At 35.7% G+C, this 9285-nt stretch overlaps 1 long non-coding RNA gene across 1 annotated transcript; it reads right to left on the bottom strand.

The window, feature by feature from the left end:
• Positions 1–2034: 2034 nt before the first annotated feature.
• Positions 2035–7446, bottom strand: LOC131079870 (uncharacterized). Its single transcript, XR_009114055.2, has 3 exons — positions 7183–7446; positions 6825–7052; positions 2035–2193 (listed from the first exon to the last, which is right to left on the bottom strand). It is a non-coding gene; the product is annotated as an uncharacterized LOC131079870 (long non-coding RNA).
• Between the last annotated feature and the right edge of the window lie 1839 nt (positions 7447–9285).

Raw genomic sequence — 9285 nt, 5'->3', positions numbered from 1 at the left:
TCTACCTACCTGTTATTTTTAACAGAAATGTTGCATGCTGAAAAAAATGCAGAGTTTGGATGTTTGATAGCTCAAGCTGTCCCTGAAATCTATGTCAAGGGGATTTCTCCTTTTAATTCTTCTCAACAACTTGTGAATGGACATCCTGCTGATGACTCTTTTCTCACTCTCTTTGAGGAGGAGAACAATATCACACAAGCTCTTAAATGCCGGGACATTTTTTGGCAAGCTTCCAACTTCAGCATCCAATGGCACAAGACCTTGTGTTAAAGACAACCTTTTCTTCCCAAGCAAGGTTGGCTTAAGCATTTTAATTGGAAATGGATTGATCATGGGGAGGAGTTTTTATTTTTGGGAGTCCCCTTTTCTTTCCATGGTGGAATTATCTCTAATAACAATATTTCCAAATGTTTTCGAGACCAAACATCATCCAAAATAGATAGAGCTAGCTTGGATTGACTCAAAATCAATTGCTGCAGCTCTATGTGTGCATCTTCCACATCATTAAACCCTGGTCTTTTCCTTCGAGCTCTCTTATCCCACAGTCTCTAATGTTCCTTTCAGGTTCTGGGACTGGGAGACGCTGACATAATATTGTTGTCAAAATAATCTGGAATCCATGGAAAGGCAAGTGTGTTTTATAGACTGAATACCTTAACATGCATGAAATTATGTCATTTAATATAATAGAGAGTAGCATAGTGGCCCGCGTGACAGATTCTAAATGTATGTAATGCAGCAAAGAATAAAGAATAAAGTCTGGTACATATATATTGGAGATGTTTGAAAACAAAGTTCTCTGGAGTGTGTTTTCAAGAGGTGTCTTCTACATGAAGATGCTTTAGATGATTAGGGCAACTACAAACCATTATGGCATACAATACAGTTATGGTTGCTCTACTTAAAACATCAAAGGGTTAAATGGTCAAATTGAAAATGCTAATTTGATTCCTCATCATAATATTATCTTATTTTCATTGGCGAAAATGTACTTTTGAATGTTGAACTGTCTGATGTTTAAGAATAGTTCTTGATAACTAAGAATCTTCATGGAATAATGATGCAAGGAAACTAAACCCAGTTCAGCCTGAGGGAATTGATAACAGGCAAGAAGTGGCATTGCTTAGATGGTAAATCAAGATATACCAACAAAAACTGAGTCGATGCCTCTTGAGGCAAAAGAACATATGTCAATTATACTGGCCTTAAGGGAAGAGACCTCCAATGCTGTTCTTATAGTAATCAGAACAATTTTTTTAAGAGAACAAGCACTAAAAATAGAACTTCCAATCAACCACACAATACCAGAAGAACACAGTTTGTATGTGCCAGCTTATCTCTTTTTATATGCATAGCTAAAATCTTGATATCAGATGAAACCCCAGAAATTTAAAATACAATTGCTTTTTAAATAAAGGCTTAAACCATTGAAAAAAAACATCAACAGAAATTACAAGGTTATCACCTTTAATTTGGATCATTGCATTGAGACAATGTGAGAGTAGTCTTCCCATCATCTCCCAGACAATGCACACCAACTGCCAACACCTTATGGAACAAAAGCCCCTTCAAATCCTCGATACATTTCTCCAACCAAACATAAAACTGAGACTTTCCAGAAACATTGTCATCATGAGAGCACATTGTATCATCCACCATTTCAGAAATTAGACTAAAGCATTCACATCTGCATATTTTCTAAACGAAACCAGTTCAGACAATAAACTCAACCAAGAAAAAACTCTGGAGCAGATAAATTATTGAATTTATATGATATCGATGGGGTAGGCCACCCATAAACAAGACGAAGAAATAAGAGGGAATATCAAAAATACAGAGGAATAGCCACCATAATCTTACTATTTTGAGGACCTGAAATTTTGAAATGGGGTGGCCTTCTTTCTGGTAAAGACAACTTAAAAAATAAAAATAAAAAATTGAGAGAACTACCATTTCACCTTTGATTTGAGGATCGTTGTAGGCATTCAATGCAAGAACTGATTTCAAACCACACCCCATGCATTGCACACCAACAACTGACACCTCACAATGGAACCAAAGCCCCTTCAAATTCCCAATACAATTCTCCAACTCCACATAAGCTGAGAATGTCCAGAAACATTATCATAAAGAGATGCATATAATCGTCCACCATTGTAGAACTTGACTAAAATTTTGATGCCTGCACGATTTCTGAACAAAAACAGTTTAGATAATGGAAGCAACCAACAAAAAACTCTGGAGCAGACAAAATAATTAATTTATATGATATCCATGGGACAGCACACCCAAAATCAAGCCAAAAAAATAAGAGGGAATGTCTCACACACAGAAGAACAGTTCCCTTAACAGTTAGAACAACAGTTAAGAAACCCTGAAAAATTGAAACAGGGTGACCTTTTCCATGGTAAAGACAAAAACAAAACAAAATAAAATAGAGAGAGTGACCATTTCACCTTTAATTTGAGGATCATTACAGAAATTCAACGTGAGAGTTTTTTTTCAATGAAACCCCATACATTGCATACCATTGACAGACAACTCATTTTGGAACAAAAGCCCCTTCAAAATTTCAAATCCTCAATACTTTCCTCCAACCCCATATAGAACTGAGACTTTCTAGGATCATTATCATAATGACAGTGCATGGAATCATCCAGCATTTCAGAATTTGGACTAGAGTATTGACGCCTGCATGATTTCTGAACAAAACAAATTCAGATGATAAATGCAACCCAAAAACAACTCTGGAGTAGAGAAATGATTGAATTTACATATATCCATCGGACAGGCCACACAAACAAGGCAAAAGAAATCAGAGGGAATGCCTCACATGCAGAGGAACAATCTCCTTAATCTTGACATCTATGAGGACCTAAAAATTTGAAACATGGTGACCTTCTCTCTGACAAAGAAATAAAAAAGAACAGCCATTTCACCTTTACTTTGAGGATTTTATAGAGATTCAATTCAAGGGTTGCTTTCTTACCAACCGCCATAGACTGCACACTTCCTGACAATTTGTTGTGGAACAAAAGCCCCTTCAAATCCCCAATACATTTCTCCAACCCCACATAAAACTCACGACTTTTGAGGAACATTATCGTCATGAGACTGCATGGAATCGTCCACCATTTTAAAACTTAGACTGGAATATTCGTGCCTCCATCATTTCCGAACAAAAACAGTCCAGATTGTAGATGCAACCAAAAATCAACTCTGGAGTAGATTAATGATTGTATTTATAAAATATCCATGCGATAGGTCATCCAAAAACAAGACAGAAATAAATAAGAGGGAATTCCTTCCATACAGAGGAATAGTTCCCTTAACCTGGACAGCTATGAGGGGCAAAATTTTTGAAACAGGGTGGCCTTCTCCTTGGTAAAGGAAACTTCGAAACAAAACAAAAAGATTGATGGAACCACCATGTCAAATTTATTTTGAGGATCATTTTAGAGATTCAGTATAAGAATTGTTTTCCCATGACCCCCCATAAACTGCACACCATCGACTAAGACCTCTCTGTGGTTCAAAGTCCCGTCAAAACCCCAATACATTTCTCCAACCCAATATAAAACCGAGACATTCCAGGAAAATGAACATCATGAGAGTGCATGGAACCATCCAGCATCTCAGAACGTAGACAAGAGTATTCACGCCTTCATGATTTTTGAACATAACCAGTTCAAATGATTAATGAACAATAAAACAAGTTTCAAGTGATAAATGATTGAATATCTATGATATCCTAGGGACAAGACACCCAAAAGCAAGACAAACAAATAAGAGGGAATACCTCACCTACAGAGGAACAGCCCCCTTAATATCAACAATTATGAGGACCCAAAACTTTGAAACAGGGCATCCATTCTGATAAAGACTACTTAAAATTGAAAAGAGAAAATTTGAGAGAACCACCGTTTTACCTATCATTTGAGGATCATTATAGAGATTTAATGCAAGAATTGTTCAAAACCAACCCCCATACACTGCATATCAACAACCGACACCTCACTGTGGAACCAAGGCCTCTTGAAATCCACAATACACTTCTTCAACTCCAAATGAATCTGAGACTTTCCAGCAAAATTATCATCATGAGACTGCATGGAATCATCTACCATTTCAGAAGATAAGCAAGAGTATTCAGTCATGCGTGATATTTGCACAAACCAGTTAAGAGGATAGGTGTGATCAAAAAATAACTCTAGGACAGAAAAATGATTGAAATTATATGATATCCATGGGATAGGCCACCTGAAAACAAGTCAGAAACAAATAAAACATGGAGAGGGATAGCCCGCTTAATATTGACAGATATGATGACCTAAAAATTTGAAACAGGGTGACCTTCTCTCTGCTAAAGAGAATAACAAAACAAAATTGAGAGAACCACCATTTCACCTTTAATTTGAGGATCATTGTAGATATTCAATGTGAGTTGTTTTCTCAACACCTCCCATATGTTGCACACCAACAACCAACACTTCCCTGTGGAACAAAAGCCTCTTAAAATGCCAATAAATTTCTCGAACTCCACACAAAACTAAAACTTTCCAAGTCACCATGAGAATTTATGGAATCATCCACCATTTCAGAACTTAGACAAGAGTATTCATGCCTGCATGAGTTCTGGACAAAACCAGTTTGGACAATTGATGAAACCAAGAAACAATTCTGTAACAGATAATTGATTGAATTCATATGATGTCAATGGGATAGGCTACCCAAAAGCAAGACAGAAACAAATAAGAGGGAATACCTCACATACGGAGGAATAGACCCCTTAATCTTGACAGTCATGAGGACCTAAAAATTTGAAACAGGGTGGCGTTCTTTCTGGTAAAGACAACTTAGAAACAAAAAATATGAGGGAATCACTACCTTTAATTTGAGGATCATTGTAGACATTCGATGGGAGAATTGTTTTCCCACCATCTCCCATACAATGCACACCACAAACCAACACCTTAACATAGAACAAAAGCCCCTTCAAATCCTCCATACATTTCTCCAGCCCCACATAAAACTGATACTTTCCAGAAACATTATCATTATGAGTGCATGGAAGCTTTTGAGAACTTAGACTGTAATATTCAAGCCTGCATGATTTCTGGGCAAAACCAGTTCAGACAATATATGCAACCAGAAAACAACTCAGGAACAGATAAATAATTGAATTTATATGACATCCATAAGATAGATCACCCCAAAACAAGACAAACAAATAAGAGCGAATACCTCAGACATAGAGGAACGGCCCCTTAAGCTTGATAGTTATGAGGACCTGAAAATTTGAAATTGGGTGGCCTTCTCTCTGGTAAAGGCGTTGTAGAAACCGAAAAAAATTGAGGGAACCACCATTTCATCTTTAATTTGAGGATCACCGTTGAGATTGTATCTGAGAATTGTTTTCCCACCACTTCACATACATTGCACGCCAACGACCAACATGCCGCTGTGGAACAAAAACACCTTCAAATTAAAATATATTTCCCCAACCCCACATAAAACTGATGCTTTCCACTTTCCAGGAAAGTTATCATCATAAGAGTGCATGGAATCATCTACCATTTTAGAACTTAGACTAGAATATTCATGCCTGCCTGATTTCTAAAAACAAACAGTCCAGACGATAGATGCAACTATAAAATAACTCTGGAGTAGATTAACGATTGAATTTATATAATATCCATGTAAGCCACCCAAAAACAAGACAGAGACAAACAAGAGGGAATGCCTCCCATACAGAGGAACGGTTCCCTTAATCTTTACAGTTACTGAGGGCCAAAAAATTTGAAGCGGGGTGGTCTTCTCCTCGGTAAAATTGTAAATATAACTTCAAAACAAAACATAAAAATTGAGGGAATCGCCATTCACCTTAAATTTGCGGATCATTTAGAGATTCAATGTGGGAGTTGTTTTCCCAAGACCCCCATACACTGTACGCCATTGAATGAACCTCGCTGTGGATCAGAAGACCCTTCAAATCCCCAATACATTTCTCCAACCCAACATAAAATAGAGGCGTTTCAGGAAAAGTATCATCATGAAAGTACATGGAATCATCCAATATTTCAGAACTTGGTAGAGAGTATTTACGCCGGCGTAATTCCTTAACAAAATAAGTTCAGACGATAAATGAACCAAAAAACAACTCTGGAGTGATAAATGATTGAATTTATATGATACCTATGGCACATGACAACCCAAAGTAAAACAAACAAATACGAGGTAATACCTCACATTAGAAGAACAGCCGAGAGTTACGATGACCTAAAATTTTTAAACAGGGTAATGACAACTTAAAAACAAAAAGGTTGCATTTGAGAGAACCACCATTCACCTTTATTTTGATGATCATTGTATAGATTTGATGCAAGAGTTGTTTTCACACCACCCCCCTACACTGCATACTGTGGAACCAAGGCCTCTCAAATCCGCAATATAGTTCCCCAATGCCACATAAATCTGAGACTTTCCAGGAACATTAGCATTACGAGAGTGGATCAAATCATCGGCCGTTTCAGAACTTAGACTAGAATATTCGCATAGGCGTGATTTAAAACGAATCCAGTTCAGGCAATAAGTGCAACCAAAAAATAAATCGGGAGCAGATAAATGATTGAATTTATATGAAATCCATGGCATAGGCCAACCAAAAATGAGTCAGAATGAAATAAGAAGAAAAACCTCACATACAGAGGAAAGACCCCTTAATCTTGACAGTTATGATGACCTAAAAATTTGAAACAGGGTGAACTTCTCTCTGGTAAAGACAATTAAGAAGCAAAAAGAAATTGAGGGTACAACCATTTCACCTTAATTGAGGATCATTGTGGAAATTCAGTGTGAGAATTGATTTCCGACCACCTCCCATACAATTCACACCAATGACGACACCTCCCTGTGGAGCAAAGGCCCCTTCATATCCTCAGTACATTTGTCCAGCCGCGCATAAAATTGAGACTTTCCAGGAAAATTATCATCACGAGAGTGCATGGAATCATTTGAAAACTTCGACTACAATATCCAGGCCTGCATGATTTCTGAGAAAAAATAGTTTAGATAATAAATGCAAGCATAATACAACTCTTGAGCAGATAAACAATTGAATTCATATGATATCCATGGGAGAGGCCACCTAAAAACAAGACAGAAATGAATAAGAGGGAATACCTCAATTACAGACGAACAGTCCCTTAATCTTGACAGTTAGAAGAAACAAAAAAATTCAAACTGGGTAGCATTCTCTCTGGTAAAAACAATTTGGAAATAATTCACCTTCAATTTGAGGATCATTGTCGAGATTGAATGTGAGAGTTGTTTCCCGTCCACTGCACATACATTGCACGCCAAAAACGTACACCTCGCTGTGGAACAAAAACACCTTGAAATCCAAATACATTCCTCCAACCCCAAATAAAGCCGACAAAAACACCTTCAAATCCAAATACATTTCTCCGACCCCACATAAAAAACAGAGACTTTTTGGGAACATTATCATCATGAGTACGTGGACTCATCAATTATATCAGAATCTGTCAAAAAAACCCAAAGTCCTGTCAATAAAACCCAAAGTCAATTGTTGACAGATTTCAAGATATATTTTAAGCTCACTGTCACTTGATTTCTTGTCATTGCAAAGCTACTGTACATTTCTTTTTTAAAGAAACTGAATCAGAGAGTACAAAAGGTATGGGCCGTAATAAAAAGAAAATACGATCGTGAAATTGTCCTACCTATGAATTAATAAATATAAAATGAATAAGTTCTATCATACATTTTGATTCCTAGATAGACAATTCGGGCTTTACTAGACGATTAACCTGTTCCATCTGTACTCCTTAAAGAAACTAAGCTGTCGAATTTAATGTATGGCAAATATTAAAATGAAAAGTAATTTGCTCACCTTATTTAATCAAATAAACAACATTATTCATCCTACTGAATTAATCTACGCCAAAAGTCTGGGCCTTGATTCTTAACCATAGTCAGAAGCTGAAATCCCTCCAAATTTCAAAGTCTGTTTACTGACAGTAGCTGTTTTTCCGACTCTTCCTCCTCTTTGACAGTGGCTTGTAGTTTTTTATTATTGGCTGCCTTAATTCTACGGAAGCTTTGCCATGGTCAGCTTTAGTCAGGGCTCCACCTAGACCATCTTTTCTTTTATTTCGATTTCCTTGCCATTATGATGATCTCATCATGAAATTAGGGCACACGTCCATAGTTTTGTCCTCATTAAGGTAAATTATTAGATCTTTTGTATTAAAAGGGTCAAAGTTCTCCTATGTTAATATAGATATACAGGATATATTAATTGTAATGAATGAATCATTGATGGAAAAATTTAATATAACTAGGACACACTAGTACGTATAAGTGCATTAAAATGTTTAAGAAAATATAAAAAGAAAATTCAATAATCATACATGTTTATAATGTGTTTGCTTTCTCGGGACTTTTAAAGGTTTTCAGATTTTGGAGGGACCTTTGTGTTCTTTAGCTCTTTAAGTGTAGGGGCTTTCTTTTTTGGTTGTCTTGGAATTCAGTGACAAACCTATGTATTTAAAACTATTTAATACAAACTTGGCTCTGCCTTTACGGATCAAAAAAAAAAAAGATGATCATTCAAATAAAAATACTAAAAACTATTACCTCATTCTAAATTTAACAAGATGAATTTAAAATAATAATAAGACTAAATAAACTATGGAAATATTTAATTTTCCATAGAACCTAGTAATTGTTGTAGGTTCAATAAGTTATTACAAAGTTGTTTGCCAATTTTAAATGCTTTGAAAAAAAATTACTAAAATGACTTTAATTTGTTCAATAGTATTCTAAAAAAAAGAAACTATTAAGCTTCTTCTTCATCATCGGAAGCTAGTAGGAGAATTGTAGACATTGTTTCTTTTTGTGAAGACTCTTCTTTTAGTTTTTTGTCAATTGGAGCTGCATATTATCCACATCCCAATGGAAAGACACGTTTTGCTAAGAATTTTGAACTCTAATTTTTTTTTAAAAATATATATTTATATTTTTTATGACATAGCCCGCTTAATATGACAACAACTACAAAGGAGGTTATTGGAAGGTCTTAGGCCTCACTACACCCTTGCAACATTTTATTTCATCCTATCTTTTTTTTTTTCTTCATTTTAATTTATTTTCAAAAAAGTAATATGTATTTACAACTATTCCAATATAAGAACTAAATGACATTTAATCTTAACATCTATATCTAATAAAATGAATATTTAATGCCTCAAGAACATTAAA

Source organism: Cryptomeria japonica, chromosome 4, assembly GCF_030272615.1.
Source record: "Cryptomeria japonica chromosome 4, Sugi_1.0, whole genome shotgun sequence".
Classification (NCBI taxonomy): domain Eukaryota; kingdom Viridiplantae; phylum Streptophyta; class Pinopsida; order Cupressales; family Cupressaceae; genus Cryptomeria; species Cryptomeria japonica.
This window is presented reverse-complemented; position numbering and strand designations above follow the sequence as displayed.